Genomic DNA, 27,366 nt, shown 5'->3' on the forward strand with positions numbered 1-27,366 from the left:
TTCACTGAGTGTATTATTTTGTTCTTTCCTAGGCTGCCAGACTCCTCCTCCTAATTGCAGCTTCCTCTCCTTCAGCCAGCAGGCTATAATTCCACCTCGCTTTTGCATCCAAAGGCATCACCCCAAACTCTTTTCGCAAAAGCAATCTTCCCCTGGCAGAAATCTACTTGGGTTAGATTTTCTTTTCAAATTATTCCAGATCAACATTCCTACTATGAATTCCATATCCATCTTTCCAGACATAATCACTTTTGGTTCTCTATCAGTGAAAGTGCCATTATTTTTTTCAATACAACACCCAGCCCCACTGCCATAACCCACTTCATTCAACATTTGTCTGCCTTTTCCCCACTGTGCTCAAAGAGCTTCAGGGCACACATATCAAGCTATTCAAGCTAACTCCTTAAAGCTTCTCATACCATACTGGAAGTGAGGTGAAGCATTTATCTCTCTCCCTCTGTGGGGAGGGCAAGGAATGTGCTTCAACATACAGCTTTCTACAAAGATATCCTCCCAAAAAAACATTTGTTTATTAATCTTTTATTTTCATATCGTGAGCATTGGACTAAGTTCACAGGCAGCTTATTGGTCATCTTCTCTGCAAGATTTACACCAATGATCTAGCAGTTCACCTTGGAATTGGTTTGTTCTTGGCTTTGAGACAGAAAATGTTGTTATTCATATGTTGTTTTCAAAAAGTATAGTGCCATTATTGATTTTAACTTACCTGTTTGTAATATGTTATCATTGAATATGATGTTTGTTATATATTTTGGGCAGATAACTTTTGTTAATCAATACAATTTTTATTGAATAATAATTAAATTAAGTACCTATCTGTGCTAGAAATTCTTTTCAACGCTGGGGATATAATGGTAGGAACAAAAGGTCTCCCTTCTCACACAGTAGTGGGAGGAGTTGGGTAGGTTCATAAATTTAAAAAGCACACATATAACTGTATATATAAATAAAAAGTTATTTCAGAAGTTAATAAATGCTATGAAGTAAACGAAACATGGTAATGTGACAGAGTGACTGAGGTATGAAATTAGATGTTGGAGGAGAAAAACCTTCTCTAAAGGGATAGAGTTTAAGCTGTACTTTAAAATGGAGTTAGTCATGTGAGGAGCAGGAAAGAGAACATCCCAGTCACCCGAAGTCATAAGGTGGGAATATGTGTGCGTGTCTAAGAAACAGAAAGGACAGTGTTGCCAGAAGGCAGCCAGGAAGGCAGAGAGTGGCAGATGCATTCAAATAGCAGGGCATGTGGGCCACGGTAAAGAGTCTGTTTTTTTTTATTTATAAAGCAATTGAAAGGTATCGGAGGATTTTAAGCAGAAATTCTTGTGACTTCATATGTGTAAACTGAAGTGGTCACAGGCAAGCCTTTGATATATAGTCCCCCTAGTTATCAGGCTCCTGAGAGAGCCAGAGCAAGAAATGTCAGTGGCTCATACAGGTTCTTAGTAGTAGAGATGGAAAGAACTTATATAAAATGTAAGTGGGGGAAGAGAAGGGCATCCTGCTAGATAAAATGCTTCAATGGTTGATCTTCTGGCTCTGGACACTCACTAATATTTCTCTGAGTTTTTGGCTACCCAGCCATCCTATCTTTTCCACACAAACTCCTATATTCAATGTCTTTTTGAGAAACAATGACTCCTGTTATTGGTCTGGCTAATAAGTGAATTGGATTATATGCAGAGGGTTCCACAACCACTCCCTGCTATCATACTCCAAATAGCTGTGCTGTGGGCTCTCTGGACTCACTTCTACTTCTAGAATGGGCTGCTTATGGGCCTGGTCTTTTCTTGATGTTGAATCTACCTTTTGTGTTAATTTTCTGTGAGCATTTTTGATAAAGGTTTCTTTGTTCAATTTAAGATCGCTTGCTCTCTGTCTTCCCAGGATTCTTTGTTGTTTCTGAATACATTGGTACTCTCATTTGCATTTTTTTCTTGAAATTTCAAGATATTTGGGGAGTGAGAGAATTTGCACCTCTAATACAGCCTCCCCCAGCCCCCTCACACACACATTCTAGATATGGCTTGTATTCTGTCAGTTTAACATAGAGTGCTTTTCCTTGTTACAACACATTTAAACCCAATCAAATCTTTTAACTGTAGTTTTAATGCAGTGTCTACTAGTCTAGAAAAGGTTTCGGATTTGATACATTATAATTGAATCTTCTTCAAGTATTGAAAATATTCTTTAAAGCCTCTATAAGTGCACCAAGCTTATGCAATTATAGTCAATAAAAGTTTTTTATTTCTTAAATTTCTAGTTTCTTTCTCATCAAAATACAAATTAGTACAATCAAATATGCTTCTGTTTTCTGAGTATAAGAAATACTGGATTTACCAAATCTGCACTAAATGTCTAATAATTAAAAGGTAAAATTGCAAGAACTTAATTCTTAAAAATGCAATCTGTTATTATATATTCAGATTATAAAATTTAAATTATGTTATGACTTTATGTTTTTTCATTACTCTTATGTGTTTTAAAATGTATGCCTCTTACTGTGTGCTCTTTGATTTTTTGATGGGAACGTGCCATTCTCCCTTAAGGCTTTGGTCTTTGGAGTTGAACAGGTATGAATTTGAATCCTTGATGTGTTACTCTGTTATCTGGGGTAAAGTATTAACCTTTCTGATGCTTTTTTTTCTCCCCACCATAAAATTGGGATCGTGCCTACTGCATGAGATCGTTCAAATTTGTTATATAACATATGTAAAGCTCCTTTCACAATATCTGATTCCCAACAAACGTTAGTTACCATTGTCTCATTACTGACACCACATTGGCTTTCCATTTGGCAATTATCATTTATTAGTTGTGTAATCACAGATAGGCAACTTTAACTTTTTGAAAGCATATACTTTTAGGTTAATTAAATGAAAGAATGGACATGGAGGTAGTTTAAAAACAATAAAGCATTAATAAATACAAAGTGGGAAAAACACAACTGGAGTGACACTTTGTTAACTTAGGTCATTATAAAAATATATCCTCGGCCGGGCGCGGTGGCTCACGCCTGTAATCCCAGCACTTTGGGAGGCCAAGGCGGGCGGATCACGAGGTCAGGAGATCGAGACCATCCTGGCTAACACAGTGAAACCCCGTCTCTACTAAAAATACAAAAAATTAGCCGGGCGTGGTGGCGGGCGCCTGTAGTCCCAGCTACTCGGGAGGCTGAGGCAGGAGAATGGCGTGAACCCCGGGGGGCAGAGCCTGCAGTGAGCCGAGATCACGCCACTGCACTCCAGCCTGGGCGACAGTGAGACTCTGTCTCAAAAAAAAAAAAAAAATATATATCTCTCCTCATTACGTTGTTACAGAATAAAATGAAGGATACAGAAAAAGAGAACAATTATGTTGTACAACTACATAGCACTGAGGCTAAAAAGGGACACTCATTATAGACAGTCCAGATATGAAAACATAGACTTTTGTCTATTCCAGATTTTCTACTGGAGTTCTTTACTGTATATTATACTCACTTTCTACTATCAACATTAGCTTGTCTGTGCAAACTGTTTATTGCTATAGATTCTCTCTCCTTCATCTTTTTACTAAACCTTCCAGGCAAAAATGCCCGACTAGTATTTTTCTTAACTAAAGTTTTCTTTTCCTGGCTATCAGTCTCAAATGGGTGCAATTCTAAATAAGTCAACTTTCTCCAAATATTGGGGTAATGAGCAAAAATACTTTATTAGAAATTGTAATGTTTTAGTACCACCTATCATCTGCAATCTGTGTCCAACTGGCTTTAGAGAGCCCCTGAGCTGACTGTAAACAATATGAAAATAAATGGAATCTAATTAATCTGGATTCTATGAAGAGTTGGGTGAGACAGGTTAAATGAACCATGGCTTGTTTAAAATTATTATTGCGGCTTTGTTCTGCTCTCATTTTAATTATTTAACATTATCAGTTACCTGATTAAGATTTAGTTTCCCTACCATTAATAAATAAAATCAATGGGCATTGATGGTAAGTGTCAACCTGTTGTAGTGTTGACAACCTGGTGCAGTTCTGATTACTTCCGGAATATGTGTGGGGAAATCGATTTAGTTACCTGTCCCTTAGTAATTGCCTTTGCATGTCATATTTCCATATCTTTAATGTTAGAGGAAAAAACATTTAATTATTGAAAGGAATTTCCTCATACCTGACTACTTCCTGATGTAAATTGGGCAGGTATGGAAGTGACATGAATGACTTGGCTATTATATGTTTATTTTCCTCCGTATATAAAAGTAATGTGGTTGACCTTACCACATTAGGTGACAGATTTGGTTAAACTAGCTGGAGATAACTCTCTGATCCTCTGTTATGACTGACTAAAAAATAATTCTTATTGTAAAATTGGAAAAACATGTTCAAGTAGCAGTGGAATGATCTTTCATAGGAAAAAGTCAACTGAACACACAAATCAAACCTGTGACCCTGATCTCATTATCATCATAATCTAACCATACAAGGCAACAATCAGACTGTGTATACCACACAGACAAAATAGAATAACTATATAACTTGGGAAAGCAATAAGAGTGATTAAAATCTCAAGCTCTATAATAACTGCTTTAAATTCAAATTCTTCACTCCTTGGCTTATGCAAGTTATTTCATCTTTCTAGAAGTTTTGGTCAACTCATCTATAAAATAAGGATAATAACAGTACCTACCTAATAGGCTTTTGAAAATAGAATAAATGAGGCCATTTATGTAAGGTTGTTCTCTCAGTGCCTGGAATATAATAGGTAAGTGTTAGCTTTACTAGTTTATATTACAATCATGAAACAGTATTTTACATGCCCAAAGTAGCAACCATATGGATTCAGTGAGTGACTCATTGTGAATCAGTGGTAGGTTCTATAAGTGAACATGGAAATGACTACTTTTTTACTTGTTTTATCTTGTTTTTAATTGATATATAGTAATTGAATACCTTTATAGGTTACAGGGTGATATTTCAATACATTTATACATTATGTAATGATCAAATCAGGATAATTGGCATATCCATCACCTCAAATATTGTTTATTTCTTTGTAGTGAGAAGATTCAAAAACCTTTTAGCTATTTTGAAATATGCAATACATTATCATTAACAATAGTCAACCTACTGTGCAATAGAAGGCCAGAATGTATTCTATCTATCTATCTATCTATCTATCTATCTATTTATCTATCCATCCCATTTTTAGAAATCCATTCATCCCTTGATGGTCACTTAGGTTGATTTCGTATCTTGCTTGTTGTGAATAGTGGTAGAATAAACATGGGAGTGCAGATATATCCTTGAAATACCAATTTCAGGAAATGACTGCTTTTGAAAAGTTTTCTGTTCTTCTTTTCCAAACTCCATGCTGGTCTGAAAAGGCTCATACAAATTTCCCAAGTATCTATTCCATTCATTAAAAAATCTAGCACATTTATGACTGATCATGATAATAATCATTGTATTAAACAATCAATACTTCACTGTATAAATGTGATTCACTTTTGTTGTAGTATATTCCTTAAATACTATAACCCAATGAAGCATTCATCAAATTCACTTTTCACTTGAAGTGTTAAAGTTCATCCTTGGTACCTGCAAGGTCATTCCCGACAAATTGACTGAGGTTGTTAAGGTACAATTTAAGATAACACACAATTTCTTTAGTGTCTGTTTAAAAAAAAATACCTCTTTTTCATTGTGTATAATTATATACTTACATTGACAAATATGAATGTCTTGTTCATGGCAGCCACTTTATCTTTTCTGGCTTTGGAGACCTCTTTTTTAGTGGAAATTTATAAATTAACCAAATGAAGTACCTCAGTATTTCTACCATTGTTATTTTTTTTTAAAGGAAAACACGAGAGTCTCGAATAATTTACAGCAGAATTTATTAGGCGATGATTTTAGGAAATAGAAATGAATTTTTTGCATGTGCCAATGTTTCCATCTTGTTACAGATGGCTCTTGCTGGCAGAAGATAAGGGCAGAGGAAAACCAATAAACTTGCCAGATTTTCCCTAAAAATAAATGAGGAATTTAGTATATTGCTCTTAAAAATGAATTTTTGCCATTATTATATACTAATATCTGCTTCTCTTTGTTTTTCTGCTTTAAAATTGTTACACAAAGATGATATTAAACCTTCATAATTTTTATGAAAGCAAAATGTAGCTATTGAATGGATTTTGGCTCTCAGTCTTTTCTTTCTTAACAATAAAGTTAATGCTCCAAAAATGCATGAAAATTTATTTTTAACTGACAGTTGATTTTTTTCAGTAAGTAAATTAAATCATTTCATCTTCTTTGAATATAGAAACAAATGTAGAATTCTGGATTACATTATTATAAAACATAATATGAGTAATTAATTGATATGACAAAAGTTTGTGATATCATTTAACTAATTTACAGTGGTAAAATTTTTCTTACAGAGCAAATGTAAATACAAAGTTATTCAATTTAATTGGGATATCTAATGTATTCCTGGTATAATAAACAAGATAAGTGATACAGAACCATATTGAATATTTTATTCATTAAAATATGAAATACTTTAAAGAATGAGAACATTCCTAAAGTTAGAGTTCATTGTGTTTAATGTATTTTATATACAAATCTGTAGAAATAAATAGTTGCATTGCAGAAAAAGTGGTATTTTGATAAGCTAAACAACCTTGAGATTGAATATCTGATTAACTAGAGATTAGCTCAAAATTTTATTTTAACACTTTAAAATAATATTTCTAGGAAATAATATTTGATTTTTCTTAGTGAGCACACAGTATTGAACAGAGACTGCATTTGTTGTTTTATATTTATTTTCCTCGTATATTAGATGTCTTAAACCCCTCAGGACCAACATTCTGAATATCAATTATTTTTATATCAGATGATAACTATGAATATATGAGTGGAAAATATTTGGCTGAATCATTAGAAAATATGGAGATTAAGTGGAGGGTTACTTTTTTATTCAAGTCATTTTTCTTCATAGTTTTTACTCTCCCCTTATTTATTTAACAAAATTTTATCGAGTCCTGTAATATGTCAAATCCTGGGCCACGACCTCAGATATAAAGATAAAGTTGGCATGGCCATTTTCCATAGGATATTTAAAGTCTATTGGAGAAATTGGACAAGCATCAAATCAACTGAAAGTAGTGGGACAGAGACCTAGTGTTAATATGGTTTGAACTAACTACTATGGAACATAGGATAAACCTAGATATTACCAAAAAATGAGAAAATCAAACTGTGTTTCAGATAAGTGGATTTCGAGGAGAGTTGTCAGCTACAAATCTGACAGTATAAGTCCCATGCACTGGGTAACAGGCCTTAAAGATGAGTGGCAGAATATGGTGTAAAATAATAAAAAATGTTTTACTAGTTTCCCCTCATCAACTGCTACCCTTTTTGCAAGATTATGTAAAATGTTCATAAATTGACTCTTCATTTTACAACTTCCTTCATCCCTTTTTTCCAATTCTGTCAGTTGTCTTTTGCCAGAAAGTGTTATCCATTTACCTACAAGGTCTGTGAGTCAGATAATTAAAATACATGAATAAAATTTCCAAATTGCATGCATAAAAAGCTATACATTTTCTAGATGGCTGCCCATAGAATATATAATTTGTTCTTTGAAACGTCTGTATTTAAACTTAAGGTTGACACTTTATCCTTAATTCATGCTGCAATGCTTCTCACTTCCATACATAATAATGTGAATTAAAGATGGTATTAATCTACAGTTGCCACTGCTGTCACTTGGCTCATATATTTAATGATGATGCATATGTTGCTTTCTGTATGATATATAAATACATGCATACATGTATCTGCATATGGTCAGTGTACATGTATATGCTCGATGGGGTCATAAATGTGTTAAAAATGTTAGTTATGTTCAAAATATGCATCTCAAGTAAGACTCAATCGTTTATTAGCTGAAATAATTGCTATGACAAGTGCAAATAACTGGAAGACTTTAAAGTTTCAAATAATGTTTCATGCACACACTTAAATTGACCATCTATACCTTCAATGCCACATGTACTAGCAATCAAGACAATAACATGCATCTTGCTAATCCAACCATAATGTTATTCTGAGCTGTTATTTTATTGACAAGGTAAAATTCCAATTCATTTATTCCAGTAGAGTATTATAACTAGAGAAATTAAATATTTATTCTAAAAGTCAGTAGAGATGTGTGCACAAATAAAGTTCTTTGTAGAGCAAGCAGTAATCCAAGAGAAGCAGACGTTTAAAGGTGTGCCCAGAGTATTTACTTGGTTTGTTATATGTTAAACAGCAAGTTAAAAATTCTGATCACATATTTTAATGATGCAAATAATGTATGTTCATGGTTTTTAAAAATGTAAATATTGGCCGGGCGTGGTGGCTCATGCCTGTAATCCCAGCACTTTGGGAGGCTGAGGCGGGCGGATCACGAGGTCAGGAGATTGAGGCCATCCTGCCTAACACGGTGAAACCGTGTCTCTACTAAAAAATACAAAAAAAATTAGCCAGGCGTGGTGGCGGGTGTCTGTAGTCCCAGCTACTCGGGAGGCTGAGGCAGGAGAATGGCATGAACCCGGGAGGTAGAGCTTGCCATGCCATGAGCCAAGATCGCGCCACTGCACTCCAGCCTGGGCGACAGAGTGAGACACCATCTCAAAAAAAAAAAAAAAATGTAAATATTGAAGAGCATGTAAGTGAAAAAGTAAAAATCCAACCCATTTCTCCATGTCACATACTGTACTCATACTCTAGAGAAAAAGCATTTAAAATAGTTTATTGGATATCCTTCCAGGAAATAGCTATGTATATTTAAACATAATATGGCTAATACTTTTTTCTGTGCAAATAGGATGATACTTTTCAGATTGTTCTATAATTTGCCTTTTTCTCTTAATCCTATGTCTTAGGTAACTAAGTATCAGAACATATGGATCTACCTAATTCATTTTAATAAATATAAATAATTGAATTTGTTCACTGTTATGGATTATCTTTGATGGGCATTTTAGTTAGCATTTTGGCTTGTATCGTACCCATTTTTGACTTAATGGATACATTGTTGTCAAAGCCGGTTGTTCAGTTTAAGATCTGAGGAAAGGTTTGGTTGATCTTCATGAAACATATTGAATAGAGACATGCACACTGGAGTTACCCCCACTAGTTAGTGATATCACTTCGGACAGGAGGGGTTAACTCCGCGTGTCTCAGTAATTGGATTTGTAGGACAAATATATTTTTTAAAAAGGCACATTAGCCCTTGGCATACGAGGTGGTCAGGAGAATCCACTGAAGCAATATATGTTGATGTGTTTTGAAAAAGATGAAATATTTTTTAGACAAAGTGCATTAGGCCCTGGTACTCTTGGTAGAGTCATAAACTGTTAACTCAAACTGGACAATGTTATATGCCTCAATCATGGAAAACCTTAAAGTAATTTTTTCATTAAGCTTTATTTGACTTAAGATTTAAGGGAAGGTTGAGTTCCCACTGAAGAACAGGCAAGATAAAGTAGATCAATTTGTTTCTCCTTGCTTTTTTAGTTACTTTTATTGGAAGTGTCCCTATGGGTCTCACCAAAGCAATCCTAAGAGCTTTGGAAGTGTCTTGTTTTTAGTTTTCTTTGTCTAGGGTATATTGGGAATAGGGAGGAATAGGGCAAATTAGACATGAAATCTAATCGTGTTGCTGTGGTCAATTTGGGAAAGATGGGTTGTTGAAAGATCTAAGCAGGAAAAGTACATACAACCCCTCACAACATTCCTGACAGGCACATAGGCACTCAGATGTTAATTCCTGGAAACAACATAGATTAGCAAATTAATTGAATGCAGTAAAGGCAGCGGGTAATGTAAATATAGTAAAACAGAAAAAAAACTCTCAAGATACTTTTACCATAAAACTATAAAAATTTTATAAGAAAAAAACAAGCATGTGCATGTATGTGTGTATGTTTTGGTAAACTGATAATATGCTAGTTTTGAGTATTGCTTACTTTCAGAAAGTTCAGTTCCTCAATAAAAGCTCCATTTTATGAATGTCTGTAGTTTATGGACTTTGGCCCTTGAGAGAAAATAGTAAAATCACTGTAGGTATTTTATCTATTCACTCCATGCCTCGGGCAGCCCCCGGGAGAACAGGAAAGGGAACATGTGTAGCCAGGCAAATTTTATTGTGTACTCAAAGCTTACCATTTTTTTTTTTTTTGCATTGTTCTTACCACCCATGATTTAAAAATTGTGTGAGAATTTTTCAAACTACGTCCTCATATCTTATCACCTTGCTTATAATGCGCTTCATTCCCTCCCCTCCCAACTTTACCTTGAAAGAAATCTGAAATCACTCAGCAGGTATAAAAATATATATACTAATACATGTACCAATACAAAGAGATCTCCTGAATATATTGTTGAGTTAAAAAAAAGTAATGTGCAAAACAGCAAATATAGAAAGCTGTCTTTTATGAGAGGGAATAAATAAATATATAGATAATTTATAATTGCTAATGTCTACAGAAATAATTTCCTTCATTTTACGTAGAGAACATGGAAAGGATACACACGAAAACAAAGAGTGGTTACCATAGATTGGGGATGAGAGGTAGGAACAGGGAAGCTAAGGGTGGATGAGGGAGAAGCATGATTTTTTACTGTACTTTGGTTTTTATTGTTTGGATTTCTCAACTTTGTGAATGAATTACATGTTAAAAAGAGTCTATTCCATTTGAGAAAAACATCGAAAAATCCATAGTTGAGGCAGCAAAGTGCTGTGAAAACATTGGCTATAAACCTGAGGAGCATGAGGTTTTTGTAGCAGATATGCTACTGTTGTCTGTAATTTGGAACAAGTTACTGAGACTTTCACTCTCCCTGGCCTCAGTGTCCTCACCTGCTCCAGATGAGGAGGTTGCAGCTGATTATCTCATGCCCTAGATGTCATTCTGAGCTATATTTTAATTGATCCAAGATTGTGCATAATCCAGAGTTATTGGATTAGTGCCATAGGCCACTCAGTGAAAGTATGGAAACATGTTCTAGTGTATTTTACATCCAAAAAAGTTGTCACAATGTTTTTCATTCATTTGTTTTTTGTTTTTTGAGACGGAATCTTGCTCTGTCGCCCAGGCTGGAGTGCAGTGGCATGATTTTGGCTCACGGCAACCACTGCCTCATGGGATTCAGTGATTCTCCAGCCTCACCCTCCTGAGTTGTTGAGATTACAGGCATCCACGACCATGCCGGGCTAATTTTTGTATTTTGAGTAGAGACAGGGTTTCACCATCTTGACCAGGCTGGTCTCGAACTCCTGACCTCAAGTGATCTGCCCACCTCAGCCTCCCAAAGTGCTGGGATTACAGGCATGTTACAATGTTTTTTTGAAGAGATCTGTTTTATAATGTCCTGGTAATGTTTCTTAAAGGTAGAAACTTTGCTTAAAATAATCTGTGTAAAATATTTGATTATGTAGCAGGTTTCCCTAGAGGAATTTAACTTTTCAATAAAATTTTAGCACTAATAAATATGCACTGATAGAAGTCATAAAATGTATGGGGCACTGATTATGTGCTAGGTAATGTACTCAGAACTTTACATCTATAATTTTCACACCAATTGACAACAAGTTGCTTTTGTCTACATTTTCACTTGAGGAAGTAAGCCTTAGAGACTTTTAGATTATAGAATAGATATTCTAGGTGTAAAACTTGAGTTTCAACAGAATATGTTGAAAAGTAAGGAAGGTGAATATTAACATGTCTCCATGGAAAATGATAGTTGTATTCTGTCTGGAAGCCACAAAGGACTAGGTAATTTCTTGGATTATTTTCATTGACAGACTGGGTCTGAGAGAGGATATAGATCATGGGAGCTGCTTTTATCTGCCTCCTCTCCCACAGGCATGCTCAACGGGGACATACGGAGGGAAGTGGCCACACTGAGATTCCTACCCCATGATTCTTATATAAATAGGAGAAAGAAAGATGCACACACAGAGACCGTACCTAGAGGCAGAGAGCGAGATGCAGAGACAGAGACAGAAAGGCAGACAGAGAGAAAGACAGAGAAACAGAGTGAGAAACAGAGAGAGGAGAGAGAGACAGAGAGAGAGAAAGACACCTTCAGAAACCCAAAGTCAGAGACAGCCACTGTAGACTTTGTAATATGATCAGAAAGGAACACAGGCACACAGAGGGATCACATGGCGTCAAAGACATTCTGAAGAAGAAGAGAGACTCATAAACGAAGATTTGTAAATATATACAACAGAAAACATTTTAGAAGCACACATCTGGCCAGAGAGATAAACAAGGCATAGCAAGGCACGCAAGTAAGCATCAGCAAGACACAATTAGGCAGAGTATCTTACGTACAGAGACATATACACAGAAAACAAAGTGAATGATATGAACCTCCACATGGGAAGAAGGAAACATGCTAAACTAGACAAAAGAACACACAAATTAACACAAAACAAATATATAGACAGAGGCAGAAATGACATTTATGCACACAAACATAGACATACACACACATAACAAGACAGACATAGATACCCATAGTCTGACAACAAGAAGAATCAGACTTTATTTCTGGCTATAATAATAGTTCAAAAGCCGCCCCACTTCCCTGGCTTCTGCGCTCAGCAGGCGGCCAAGAATTCCTTGTTTCCCAGGCCACAGATGGCGCCATCACCCTTGGATCATGGTGCCTCATTTTTACTGTATTTTTCTACTTCTGTTTATTTCATTGTATTCTAGTGAGCACATTTCTCCCACTCTTTAGCATTTATTCCCCATCAATATATCTTGATAATTTCCACATCTTCCTTACAATACATTCCTTAATTTTCCTAAAAATATGTTCTAAATCACTGCAGGTTGGGTTCATTGTTTTGTCTAAAAATGATTTTCTTCTCCCAGCCTTAGTTTTACTAAAGTCTGATATAACATTGTAAAAGATAGTAGAGTGGGCATTTTTTGGTAATATGTGGACCCCAAAGAATCTAGAATATTGTCAGTATTAAATAATTTTTTTTTTTTTTTTTTTTTTTTTTTGGAGACGGAGTCTGGCTCTGTCGCCCAGGCTGGAGTGCAGTGGCGCAATCTCGGCTCACTGCAAGCTCCGCCTCCCAGGTTCACACCATTCTCCTGCCTCAGCCTCCCGAGTAGCTGGGACTACAGGCGCCCGCCACCACGCCCGGCTAATTTTTTGTATTTTTAGTAGAGACGGGGTTTCACCGTGTTAGCCAGGATGGTCTTGATCTCCTGACCTCGTGATCCGCCCGCCTCAGCCTCCCAAAGTGCTGGGATTACAGGCGTGAGCCACCGTGCCCGGCCAGTATTAAATAAATTTTAAACCAACATGGTACAAAATATTTTGAGGTAGAGATTATTTATTGACTAAATTTCTAAGTACATAGATATTATAATGGCATACAGAGATAGATATATAGGTATGCATAGTTGAGTTTATATATATATGTAAAATATGTATGTGTTTATCTATAAGAGTGTATGTATAATCTCTCATCTATTTACAGTATTCTTACAAAATAAAGCTTTGTTTGGGAGTAGACCTTACTGTTTCTTCCTGGCATTGTCTTCTCAAAGTGAAGTTACCATTTGAGTTGAGCTTACAGTATCAAACATTTCCAGCTGTTGTGCCTCATAGCTAAGCATGTACACAATGTGATAAATTTTATTCATTTATGTGCAACTTTTCATTTTACTCCCCAGTGAGAGGTAAAAGAGAAAAGGGTCAAAATCCTACAAATAGAAAAAGGGTCTGGACTTCAAGTTTTCCTCAAAATGTGGTACATAGACCTCATTCAACATTAAATTGCTGAATTCTAGGCTCTACCCTGACCAACCTCAGGGGATAAGAGGGTTAGGAAATATCATTTTTAATAAGCTCCCTAGGTATTTTTTATGCACATTCATGTTGGAGAAGCACTGTCTAGAGAACAGAATTTTACTGATTTTTGTACAGGGATTAAATCTGAAAGATACGTTCCAATGCAGAGGGAGGGCCATGAGGGAAAGTATTATGGCTGTGAATTTTGTACATTGAAATTGACCTGAATATCCCTATGTATTCAGTTTTCTTTCCTTCTTTTTTTTAAGTACCAAACCATTTTGATCTTTCTATGATCTTGTTCTCATATGTTTTCTCCCTGCCCTTCTGATTAACAAGAAATATCCAGAATAATTAAGCTGCCAACAGAAACAAATTTCTACTTCATTTCAACAAAATAGTATTGAAAATCATTCTTTCTCAATGGAAAGTTATCTTTAGGTGACTCGCAAAGGAGAAGTAAACCCATGTATCATATGTGTGTAATACACACACACAGATAAAACTCAAATACATAAATATGTATAGTATTCATATTTATAAATCAAACGCTACTGCCGTGCTTAATAATATATGATTCATTCTGGCCTAATTATATGTAACTAAAACATTAGATACTATTTCTTAACCTGTATCAGAAAAAATGAATTTTAATACTAAGTAAATACAGATGCATTCATATTCAAAGGAAATATATATATATATAGGAATGGTAACTTAGAAAACAGATATGGGGCAGGGCATGGTGGCTCACTCCTGTAATCCCAGCATTTTGGGAGGCCGAGGAGGGTGGATCACCTGAGGCCTGGAGTTAGAGACCACCTGGCCAACATAGTGAAACCTCGTCTCTACTAAAAATACAAAAAAGTAGCCGGGCATGGTGGCAGGCGCCTGTAATTCCAGCTACTTGGGAGGCTGAGGCAGGAGAATGACTTGAACCTGTGGGGCGGAGGTTGCAGTGAGCTGACATCGTGCCATTGCACTCCAGCCTGGGCAACAAGAGCAAAACTCCGTCTCAAAAAAAAAAAAAACAGATATTGGAGTGATTATTCCCTTATAAGACTTGTTTACCCAAGTAATTCACCATCGAGTACTCAAAATTGCAGCTTCTCTTAGTGTATTTAAAATTTACAAACATTAATTCATGTGCAAATTTTTAAAAACATCTCTTGCCTAAAGTCAACTGCATATTTTTATTGCTTTAAATTTTAATACAGCTGTTTCTATCTTTCTATACTAAAATAAAAAGTCTGTGATATTCAGGACATGGCTGTTTATCTAAATGTGAAATATTTCACACAATCAAATGTGATTTCCACATATTCTTAAAAATATACTTTTTTGTAGAAATACTGGAGACTAAATGGAAAAGCATTTATATTGGTAAAGATATTTTTCTTCAAAGGCAATCTTGGCTGCCAATAGTTAATATTAGTATTAAATATGGTATCTTTGATAAATGTTATTATCCTGGACTCTTACAAAAAGTAGCTTGATTTGAGACATTTTAATAGCTTAAAGGGAAGAATGAAAATATAAGGAAGGAAAAATCAATAAAGCATGAGGCCTCTTATCCCATATTGATTCTTGTAATCCAGTAACCATTAAATACTTAAATAAGCCTCTTTTAAGATGGCATGTTTATATTTTGAAGATCAAATACCTTAATTTGCTCATGGGTTTCCCAAACACAATTAATACACAAGATAGAAGGTAGGCTTTCAGTGACCATGTTTCCGATGTTTTTGAGCTGACCACAGCAAAGGTGCATTGTAAATCAAATTATGCTCTAGCGATTGCTTCTTGCAGTGTTGGTGAACATAAATGCCTTTTAAACATTATCACAGATTATGAAAATAGAACTAGAACATTGAAGCTGGTGAGTAATCAAATGAGCAAAAATATTTTAATAGTCAAATAATTAAAAAATATAACTTCATCCAGAATCTCATTCTTATTTTCCACAAAAAATATTGGCTTTTTAACTGGATAAAATTTTAGAAATACAGCTTTGTCCAAAACCTGCCCATTTTCTCCTTAATGTGTATTATTACAATGGAAATAAAGAATTCTGTGACATTTTACCTTTAAATTTTCTGTATTTTTTTCTAATGCTATAAACTCAGACTTGGCATTTTGCAAAAAAAAAAAAAAAAAAAAAAAGAAAAAGTTTATTTTTATCTTTACTTGCTGGTAATCAATTTCAAATGTGTAATGACTAAATATTAAATAGTAAATGGATAAAAAATTTATTAAATACATTTAGAACCCTCACTTTTTAAAATGCAACATAAAATATCAATTGATTTTCTACTGCAACTGTTCCACTGTCAGTTAACCTATTTTTTTAGTTTTTAATTTACTGTGTGATAGTAAAAATTGTTAATATTTATTGTGTCCTCAACGTATACCAGACTCTATTCTAAGAGCTATACATATATTACTGCCTTTAATTTCATAAATGATCCTATGAAATTGGTATAAGTTATTTCTATTCCCAATTAACTAATGAAAAAAAATCAAGAGCTAGAGTTGTTAAGTAACTGGCCAAAAGTCTAACAGCAGGTAGAGTGGTGGAGTCAGGAAGCAAAATCAAGGAATCTTACTCCTGCTGGATGCAGTGGCTTGAGCTTGTAGTTCCAGCTGCTGGAGAGGCTGAGGCAGGAGGATCCCTTGAGCCCAGGAGTTGGAGGCTGTAGTGTGCCATGATCACACCTGTGAATAGCCACTACCGTAATCCAGCCTGGGTTACACAGCAAGACCCCATTAAAAAAAAAAAAGAACTGATTCCAGAACCTGTGTTCTTCATAGCCAATAAGAAAGAAAGAATGTTGGCCGGGCACGGTGGCTCATGCCTGTAATCCCAGCACTTTGGGAGGCTGAGGTGGGCAGATCATGAGTTCAGGAGTCCGAGACCAACCTGGCCAATATGGTGAAACTCTGTCTCTACTAAAAAAATATAGAAAATTAGCCAGGAATGGTGGTGTGCACCCGTAGTCCCAGCTACTCAGGAGGCTGAGGAAGGAGAATCACTTGAACCCGGGAGGCAGAGGTTGCAGTGAGCTGAGATTGCGCCACTGCACTCCAGCCTGGGCGACAGAATGAGACTCTGTCAAAAAAAAGAAAGAAAGAAAGTTTTAATTAAAAAGAAGTGTGAAGTGTGTATGCACTTTTTTCCTGAAAATAATACAAATACAAATACAGCCAGTCCTTTGTGTTGTAACCATGCTTCTTTTCTTTAGTAGTCCCCACTATTTCCAGCTCACTTAATGCCTATTACATTAAACTCCCACATTACACATGAAAAGCCTTTGCAGAGCTTTCACAAACACCATCATATTTGATCCGACCACAATCTCCCAAGATGGATAGAACACATTGTCTCTTCCTTTTTACAGCCAAAGAAATGAAGGCTCAGAGATAGAAAATGACTTGAACAATGTCATATAGATTATCACCTAAGATGTAAGAGGCAGATTTCAAACTAGAACCCAAGGCTTCTGTTAATAACTTGGGCTCTTTGACTACAGAATTTAGCACCTGTAATTTAGGGATGAGCCCTCTCATGCTGGTGAGGCCTCTGTGTACTGTGGTAGCAACTGACTCACAGCTTCACAGTCTGGGCATAATGTACAGGGGTCCACACTCCACCCATCCTTCCTTGGATTAAGCAATAAAGTTCAAATTCAAACTTTTGTATTTGAATAGAACACATTTTCTATGTTTTTCCCAACTGCCTCACCTCTGTGAAGCTAATCTACTTCTGCTTTCTCAGCATCTCTATTGAGGACAAGGCACCTGTGAGCTTCGTTCCTTCTGCAGAGCACAGTCCCTACCCATGTTTTTTTTTAATCCTTTGTTGTCATAACCATGCCTTTCTTTCCTCATACCATAGGAGGCACATCTTGCTCTCTACCTTCCACCTACGTTTATAATTTTTTCTTTTATTTTTTTCTTCATCATTTCAATGTACCTTATGCCATGTAATAAAAGAGCAGCAGATTTACCCTGAGTGGTTAGGGAGTTTCAAATGTATATATATGTGTATGTGTGTGTGTGTGTGTATATATACATATGTGTGTGTAAATATATGTATGTGTGTGTGTGTATGTATCCCAGTGAAGCACTCCTCTTGGATTTTAACTACTATTCTATTATTCTCCCTAAAGTAGTTGCACAGAATAGTGTGAATGGTGTGAATTCCAAAATAATACAGAGCTGAGTCCATATCCTGGCTTCCCATTTATTAGATAGAGGATATTGGACAAATTTATCATCTGTCTAAGCCCTAGATTCCTTCTCAACCACCCACAATTCAGTGATACTTATCATTACTCTCATTGTATTCTCTTTATAGATCAGGCATTATACTAGGTATTTCATGTTTAGAATATTGAATTGTTATGAAAATTTTATTATGCAAGTATTATTCTGATTTACATTTAAAGAAACTAATAATAGAGAGGATAAGAAAGCTACCAAGGTCATATAGCTGGCAGGTAATTGAGTAGGGACAACCTAATTCTAACATTCTTCTTTTTAAAGTGCATATCATACTAGAAGGTACATGTGTGAGTATGGTTGTGTGTGTGTGTGTGTGTGTTTGTGTATTAAGGATTTAGTTTGAGTTAATGGATAGAAGAGAGGTGAAGGGCAAAACAAATATTTAACTAAACTTCTCTATGCTAATCCCTGTAGGAGGCACTTTTAATTATTATCACAATATTTTTAGAAGAGCATGGCATTGTCTCCTGAGACGCTGTGAGATTAGAAAACATGTCAAAGTTTACACAGCTAGCATATGAAAGAGCCCAAAATCCAAACCTGTATATATCTGTCTCTAAGCCCTTCATGACACAGACAAATTAGCAATTAGTATTAATGTATAATTTAGGAAATACCGTTTAGAGTCTTACACTTCTAGATTTGGAAATATCTTTGAGAATAATTCAGAGGTGATAACAAAAATATAAGTTGTCTACAGTAGTTAAAAATGATATCTGCATACAGTACTGTGACTGGGTGTGGTATCCCCAGCGATGCTAAACATTCACTCTTTAGTTTCTTAATCATGCTACAGTAAGGGTATCCTGGGAAATGGGCCCAGCCAAAGCAACTTGGGTGCTTGAGTAGAAGGACTCTGGCAGTTCTGGGCAGTTGTTATTCACCAACCTGTACAAGCATTTCACTCTCTCATTGGCCTGTATGACTATCCATTAGGCCTAGCTACTCTTGTCCTTATTTTACGTCTGGTTAATTATTTAATTTTTCCAAGCTTTAAGTATTTATTCCGCACACCACCCAATTTAATAATATCCACTACTGAGAAGTTATCTGATGTAACTGATATTACTTATTTAGTTTGAACTCTAGGATCTTTTGTCCTTCCAAATGCATTGGCTTGTTTTTAAGTTTCTTCTTTTTTTTTTTCTTTTAATGGCACTTCAATAAATATTTTTCTTTATTTTAATTTAAATTTCAATTGCATCTAGATAAAGTGTTGCTTAGGGTAGTGCTAAAGTCTTTCCAGTTGTAATATGACTATAAAAAACCAGTTGATTTATGGTTTGCTTAAAACAGGTCTATGCTACACCCACACCCAATTTTTCCTTTTCTCTGCTTGTCTTTATTGCCATGTGACTTATTGTATAGGAGCTAACCAGACTGGGTGAGAGGAAAACTGAGATCTAGACCTAACTCTGCTTCTGACTAGCTGTGAGTCCTAGGCAAAATCTGTTAAACACTCTATTTTTGTTTCTTCACCTGTGAAATAAGGAGTTCGATAGTCACTCAGTAGGGTCATTTCTAGCTCTAGTGTCCTGTGAATCTGGGCATGTGACCACTGGATTCCAAGTGTTTCTATAGTATGTAGTATATGCTTAACATTTATTGCATCATGCGAGATAGACAGAGGCAGAGAGAGAAAGGGGCAGAGAATTGTGTCCCCGAAATACTCCAGCCTGCATGGTAAAAGAGGATCCACTCATGTGGAATAGCACAGAAAGTATGAAAAGAGTGAAAATGTGCTTCATTGAGGATCAAAGATGTTTAGCAAGGAGAGGCATGCGTGAGACCAGAAACTGTTACGAAGTCATTTCAGGGGGATAGACACTGTCAGAGAGCTCATCCTTCACTGGCTTATTTCCAGTGAGACCCACTCAGAAAATAGGATCTTCATAACTACTGCTTCAATCTTTTTATCTCACTTATGAAGATAAAATTTAATAATGCCAAAAAGTTAAGATATTTTTATGGTCAGGTCTTGCTGGTCTGTAGAGAACTATCTCTCTCATTCATATCCTGAAGACAGCATTTTGGGCCAAAATACAAAGTAATACTCCTTTCTTTTCAATGTGAAATGTTCTTACACGTTATTCTAGAGGAGACTCTCCATGTTTGCACTAACACCTTTCCTCCTCTCTGAGGTGAGTTGATTATAATGAGAACTTTAAGAAATCAAACTTATGGAATAAAACACACAAGGTCTAAGGATGAAATCACTGTTCTGTTCAACAGCACAAGATTCACAATAAAAAAAAGACATTTTGTAAAGCAATGGAACTTACAGATAAAATGTGCAAAGAGTAAGAGGGTCTTATGGGCTGGATTTGAGCATTTAGTATATGACAATAGGAATAAGGAAATAGTATAGACTTTTAAGGAGAGTAGTGAAACAATGAAAGTCATGTTTAAATTACATTAATCTGTACTGCATTTTTAAAAATGTATTTTAAATGACTAGCTTCCATTTGGAATAGAAAATATCTTATTTTTGCTCATGAATTTCGAAAACATCAAAACTAGTGTTAAACCATATTTAGTTTTCATCTGTCTTGTATTAGCTATTTTAAAACTCACAGTACAAGATTCACTATGTCTAAGTAAGCCTTTAGGTTTTTAAGTTCCTCTTAGTTCCCTTAGAGTGCCTGCAATTTTAGTCTCAGAAGGAGTTGAATGTGTGCACATTTTAGCTGATGTTAATTTACAGTGATTAAATCTTCTTTCTCTTTGGGTTTGCCACTATTAATAACTACAACTTCAAAAAACCCATTGAATACAAAATGGATTGGGAGAGAGTCTAGAGTCTGCATGATGGTGGAAGCAACCAAGAGCTTTCTACAGTAATTCAATCATGTGGTAATGGTAGCCACTGACTAGGCTAACAGTAGAGAGTATTTAATGATAGGAATGAGATTTCTCTGGGAAATCTGATGAAATATGATGAGAGCAAAGGAAGAAAGAGGGAATAATTAAATATTATTTCTAGATTTAGAGTTTAGAGATAGAGGGGGTTATACCTCTGAAAGCAAGACCTATGCTGGAGGGAAAATGGGCTTTGAAGGTGGAGATGATGGTCATCCCTGTTGTACTGAGATGTTGGTGAGACATCCAAGTAGAAATTGTTGCAGAATATTGTATCTTTGTATCAATATAAGATTAATTAAAATATGTTAATTCTCAGGCAAAGTGAATTTAACTTTAAATACATATTTAATCAAAACTTTAGAAATATTTATAAAATTTCAGAAGTGCTAGAGTCTTGAATTTTACTTTTTGGTGACATTAATTTTACTTGCAAACACAAATGGAATAAGACCTCAGAGGCTCCTTTTTCATCATCTAATTTCACTTCCATAAAGCTATTCTTGTCTGATGAGAACATAATGCAGGCTTCTATATAAAATATTCCCTGTCATATTTCTGAGAATGATTTTGCCTCTTTTTGATTCTTGTGTTTAAGACTCAGATAGGGCAGAGTTTATCAGTGTGTGCTTAAACCCTGTAAATGGCTTCCAATGCTTTTAAGATTAAGACAAAAATCCTTAAGGGGCTGCGTGTTCCACTTGATTCTTGTCTGGCTCTTTGTCCTCATCACCCACAACACTCTTTTCTACTCCTTGTATGCCAGCCACACTGACCTGCAGGCTTCCTCTCTTTTGAGGCCTTTCTATGTGCTATTTTCTTTCCCTGAAATCTTCTTTCCGCCCTACCTCCTCATACCCAGCCCTTTGCCTGCCTGGTGTTTACTCATCTTTCAGCCCTCAGGCCACATTGCACCTAGTCACTGAAGACTTCCCAGACTCAGCCAGGTCACCTTGTATAATATCTCATAGCACCAAGACTTTTTCCTTGACACTTATCACAATTTATAGGTATATGTTTATGTATATTTGCTTCATGTCTCTTTGCTGAGATCTAATTTTCATGAGTGTAGTTGTCTTGCCTGTTTTGTTCCTCCATGTATCCTTCATGCCTAATGTACCATATATTTGTTAAACAGCTGGATGACAGAATATCGAAACCATGGCAGGGAGGTTGGATTATTGATGCTATCCCAATCCCATCTTCACTGAAATAGCTCTGGACATCTAGTGGCACCTGTGTTCTCACCAGACTCCTGCTCTAGGTGCAACTTTGGATAATACTTGGAAAGTCAGGGCAATGGAGAGTGTGTCTTCACAAAGTGTGAAAGGGTTTATAGAGTATACAGAAGCATTTTTCCAGAATAAAAGGAACATCAGTTTGAGATTCTTCAGGCTGTAGAAATACTGCATCTGCATGTAAAAAAAATCAAACAAATACAGTGTTAAAAAATAATGAGCTTTGCAAATTTGCTGATGCTCAGGTTAGGGGTTAGTCTATTTTATTTACTTTTTATCTACTTAAATTCTTTCTTCCCCAGATGCTATCATTTTTTATTCCAGATGGAATTGCTTTTGACATCAAAGTGTTATGTAATCAAGGTAATTTATGGGGAAAAGCTATTTTTTAAATAAATACAAATGAGCTCTTCTCAATGTACTAGACCAGAGAAAAATTCTCTTTTCCCCTTTCCTGACTTTAACATAAGATTCTCCTTTTTTAAATATATATATATATACATATATATATATATATCTCTTAAGTTGTGCTCTTGCCTCTGAAAAACTGTCTGAAGGAATATATTTTGTGTTTATGTGTCTTCTTCCAACACAAAAATAAACATAGGGTACGTCTGTTGCTTTCAGACCCTTGGAAATTGTTTCCTTCCAAAACATATGTACATAGGAGCCATTAGCCTAAACAGGCAGCTCACCTAAATGACACTCATTGTCATGAATGACAGAGCACCACCACCAAGATTTGCACTGATATGGATTCTTTTTTAAATAATCAGGTGTTCCAAAATTCACTTCCAATATCTCATTGGAGTGGCTTGCATTACATTTTTAGTTTAGCATAATACAAATGTATGACATTCTCAAAAATGTAATTCCCCTTTAACTGAAACATTTTCCAGAAAGAAAATTATTTTTCAGCTATGATTTCTTTATATCTGGTCATATAATCAATAGTTTTAAAAGTGTGATAACTTTTTGTTGAATAAATATAGTAATATCAAATTAGCGAGAATGATTCCAAATCAGTCACTTTTACTGATTTCTGTATTCTCAAAAGGTATGTATTCATTTTAGTTATATCAAATTAACTAAATTTCAATGGGTAAAATTCAATAACTTTGCAATGACAACTGTCATAATATCTAATTTCTTAAAACCATTGTATTTTAATGTTTGTCAGGTTGAAAAAGTCAAATATAATAATATAATCCTGTTGTTACTTAAAATCCATTGAATTCTGGCATTGTTCTCCATATGGAACACACAGATTTTTTCATATCCTCGATTCAAGTTTTATAAACTAAATTTCACCCCAAGAGAATACATCCTTGAGAATATTTAGCCTGCTTCCAATTGCTCCAGAACAACAATGGCAATATCTTAAATTCTCTCATTTTGTAAAAATGGCCTTAGGGATGCTTTACAATCAGTTTACTTCAAAGACTGCTGGGTCAAGAGGACAGGGGAAAAGAACAAGGTCACTAGCCAGGGCTTTGCATCTGTCATGGTGGGACCACTGGAGCCAGAAGCTCTAAATAATCCTAAAAAATTCAGAGGCTTGTTCCCTTGAGAAGGACACATTTCTTATGACCAGCTTTTCTAAGGCGGGAGCTAATAATACCCTCAACCTACTTGCCTTTTGCAGATATGTGTGACACAAAGTATGGATAATTTCTGCTGAATTGAACCCATAATGAAGGAATTTATAATCAGTTCTAATGTATTTGAGACCCAAAGTATATTAGCCCTTCATCAAAGGGAATGATAAAAAGCAGCATTAATATGGGTGGATAGTAATTATTTCAGAGCTCATAATTATTCTCCTGTTAACTACAGAGAAACGCTGATATTTTTACTCCTTTTTTAAAAAATAAAAGGCTCTGGTCGGATTCTGAAATGTAAGAATGCATCACACGTCCTTTACAAGAACCCATACTTTGAATTATGCCCATGTTAATCGAAAAGGAACTATTTTGGAATTAAATGAGTTCAAAGTTCATGGTTAGGAGTTCCCTTTACCTTGCTTAGTCCTGTTGTTTCACCACTGAATTTCTTTATTGCCCATAGGAGATATAAAGTATAGTAATTACTCTCACTCCTTTTCAAAATGACAGGAGGTCTACTTTCCTATTAACTCTAATGAGAGTTATGTGTGTGTTCCTCAGGGCGGACAGACCCAATAGAGTTTCAAGGTAGAATAAATCACTTCTACACACTGGTTTTAGTGGTCTCATTTGCTTTATATTTTGGTGCTTTGAGATATCCATTTAAACTGCTTGTATTGAAAATGCAGTATTTGTTGTTTAAAAGAAGCATAAGCCGTGGTTAGAATATTGTTAATAACTTTTATTTCTATTTGAAGGATAAATGTGTTACCCTTTGAGGAAATGATGGTGCTCAATTTACAGGAATATGGTGTCTAAAATGTGACTGTCTACTTTTCATAAAAAATTAATGCCAATTGCCTTTTACAATATTTTCTTTCCATTTAAAATGTTTTAACATGAGTGATTACATCAGTTGTAACAGTTTAGAACAAAGGGAAAGTGAGCCAGAGAGCCGGATGCCCTAGGAAAGAAGGGAGCTCTAGGCAGAGGTGGTGTTTTGTTTCCAGCACCGGAAGAGGGAATCTTGAGATCATGTAGGGATCTGTTGCGGTAATCCACAAGCATATGTTTACCCCACTGAGGCTTCCTCAGAGAAACCGATGTGGAGTTTCTCAGTTTGCAGCCCCGAACTCTGTAGATATTTATTCTCAGTGCCTTTAGGCATAGAGATAAAGGAAATCTGTTTTCTTTCTTCTTATAGTCAGTTTTGCCCCAAACTGTTACCAACCCTCTTCTTCCTAGGGAACCTTCAGAAATCAGATATGTAAAAAATTCTTGATATTAAGAACGCCCAGATATATTGAAATCACTAAAATACTGCTGTAGTTCGTACTATGGGAAAAACTTACTATCATCTAATAATAACGTTTTATTTAGTATCAATAAATGCAGTGTATCGGGAGAACTGGACTTAATCCTCCTCCAGGATAATCATATCCCCATGATGCTGAAGCAATATTTGTATTTCTTTCTAATTTTTCAGATTTATTACAATAAAAGATGTCCTATACAATGCATGCATGCAATTATTATCTCACATCAGTAAGAGACACACAGTTTCCTAAGTAAGGAAGGTAAAAATAACTAATGTAGCAAAAAAACAAAAAATAAAACAACAACAACAAGAAACAAGAAACAAACAAGCAAACAAACTGATCCATCAACCATGCATCCATGGAAAAACTCTCTCTATATATACTGTCCATGACTTCTCTACATTGGCCCTCAACTAGCAACTGAGAACCATGTCCCACATGCAAAGAAGTGGGCGATGATGTTTTGACAACAATTCTCTTACTGTTGCAACTCATGTAGGCCCAAGAGCTAGCCAGTTCTAAATACATGTAAAGTATATAGAAAGCACTGGCTCAACGGCTATATAAGCTGAATGATTCCTCATAGAAATCATGTAAATTGACATGGGAGGGGAAAGAAAGACAATTCCATCTGACTCATTCAAGAGAGAGATCTTACAGAGCCCCGAACAAAATGAAGACAGTGATTTAATTGTGAGAGGTTTTACACGTGCCTCCAAGTATTAGCAAACTAATGATTCAGGAAAAAAAATTTGAGCCCACATTAATGATTTCTTAATATAGCCAAGAATTAAGCAAATTAAGTAATTTAACTAAAATTGGAAAGTAGATAGTGGTTTTGGCAGCAATAAATGCCACTGCATTTAAATTGTGTTGCTAACCAGTAAATAAAACCATAATTTCTACATAGCAGCCTAGAAAATAGAAATGTATATTTTTTTGCAGTCTTTAAGAAATTACAGAAAAATTAAAAGCTTGAAAATATAATTTTTGAAGTCTAATATTTTGAGGGATGCTTTGAAATTGGAAATATTTTAAATATAATATTCTGATTCAGCCATTTTAAAATTTAAATTAAAAAATATGTATAGTTTTCAGAAATGTAGCTATGTTGTTGCATGAATGTCAAATAATCCTAAGCGTGCCTTTTGCATTTAAACAGGGTCATGTTAAATAAATGTAGTTTTCTGTGAACTTGCAACTGTCAATTAATGTAAATTATTGCTTTATCTAGGTTTTCTGTTAATGGAATAATTGCTTGCAGGTGTGATTATAAAAGCATATCACTTAATTTATTGTTTACAGTTTCCCTGTCTGTGTTTGAAATGACCTTGAAACCATGGCCTTTCAATTGAGGTAGTCAATGGGTTACTTCAATTACTTCATCCATTTCTGCCTTTCCAATCTTCTGATCTTTGACAAGTTGTTACTATTTCTCAAGGCTGTCTCCCTGAGCTGATGAAACGTAACTGCAATATATCTTATTTTTTCCCCTCTGTTTTCTGGGATTGTGTTTTTCATTCTTTGGGAGTTATAATAGTAAATTTAGTTTGGAATTACAAATATAATGAATAGTAATCTCAGAAAAGACTTAGAAATTTTTCTAAAAATGTTTAACAATCCTTCCCTATGAAGTGTGCTTAGAGTTAATGCCTGCTTCTTTACTATTTATATTATTGAAATCAGTACATGACTTTCAGTCTCTTTTTCCCTCCCTTTTCTATGACTGTTATTTTATGCATGACAAAATTCTCTTGCTTACTGCTATGTGATTGGCTGTCTTTTAACTTGAGTGTCCTGTGTTTGTAATGATTGCTTTTTGCATGAGGATTATTAAATGTCATACGAATTAAATGGTTGTGGAAACAAAAAAAGAATGTGGGACTTCACTTGCTTTTTTGTGTGCTGAGTATGTCAATTATGTGACACTTAAAATTACTTTCATATGCCCTTTGACGTCCCCTTTGGTGTGCTCCTTTATTCTTGCAAATTAGCATTGTTAAGTATAATAAAACACTTATTAAACATTCACAGTGTTTTAATACAATTATTCTCCTCAAACATGATCCTATTATAAATAACTATACTGAGCATGAAACTGCACTAAGGCATAATTCCATTATATTACTAAATTGATTATGAAATATAAGCCCTGACTTAATAACTACCTTAATAGCTAAA

The 27,366-nt window shown here is 35.2% G+C and overlaps 1 protein-coding gene across 8 annotated transcripts in view; it reads left to right on the forward strand.

Annotated features, from left to right (window-relative positions):
- Positions 1-27,366, forward strand: part of NLGN1 (neuroligin 1) — a 906,211-nt gene that overhangs the window by 376,715 nt on the left and 502,130 nt on the right. The gene's annotated exons all lie outside the window — the stretch shown is intronic.

This window comes from Nomascus leucogenys, chromosome 11, assembly GCF_006542625.1.
Source record: "Nomascus leucogenys isolate Asia chromosome 11, Asia_NLE_v1, whole genome shotgun sequence".
Taxonomy (NCBI): domain Eukaryota; kingdom Metazoa; phylum Chordata; class Mammalia; order Primates; family Hylobatidae; genus Nomascus; species Nomascus leucogenys.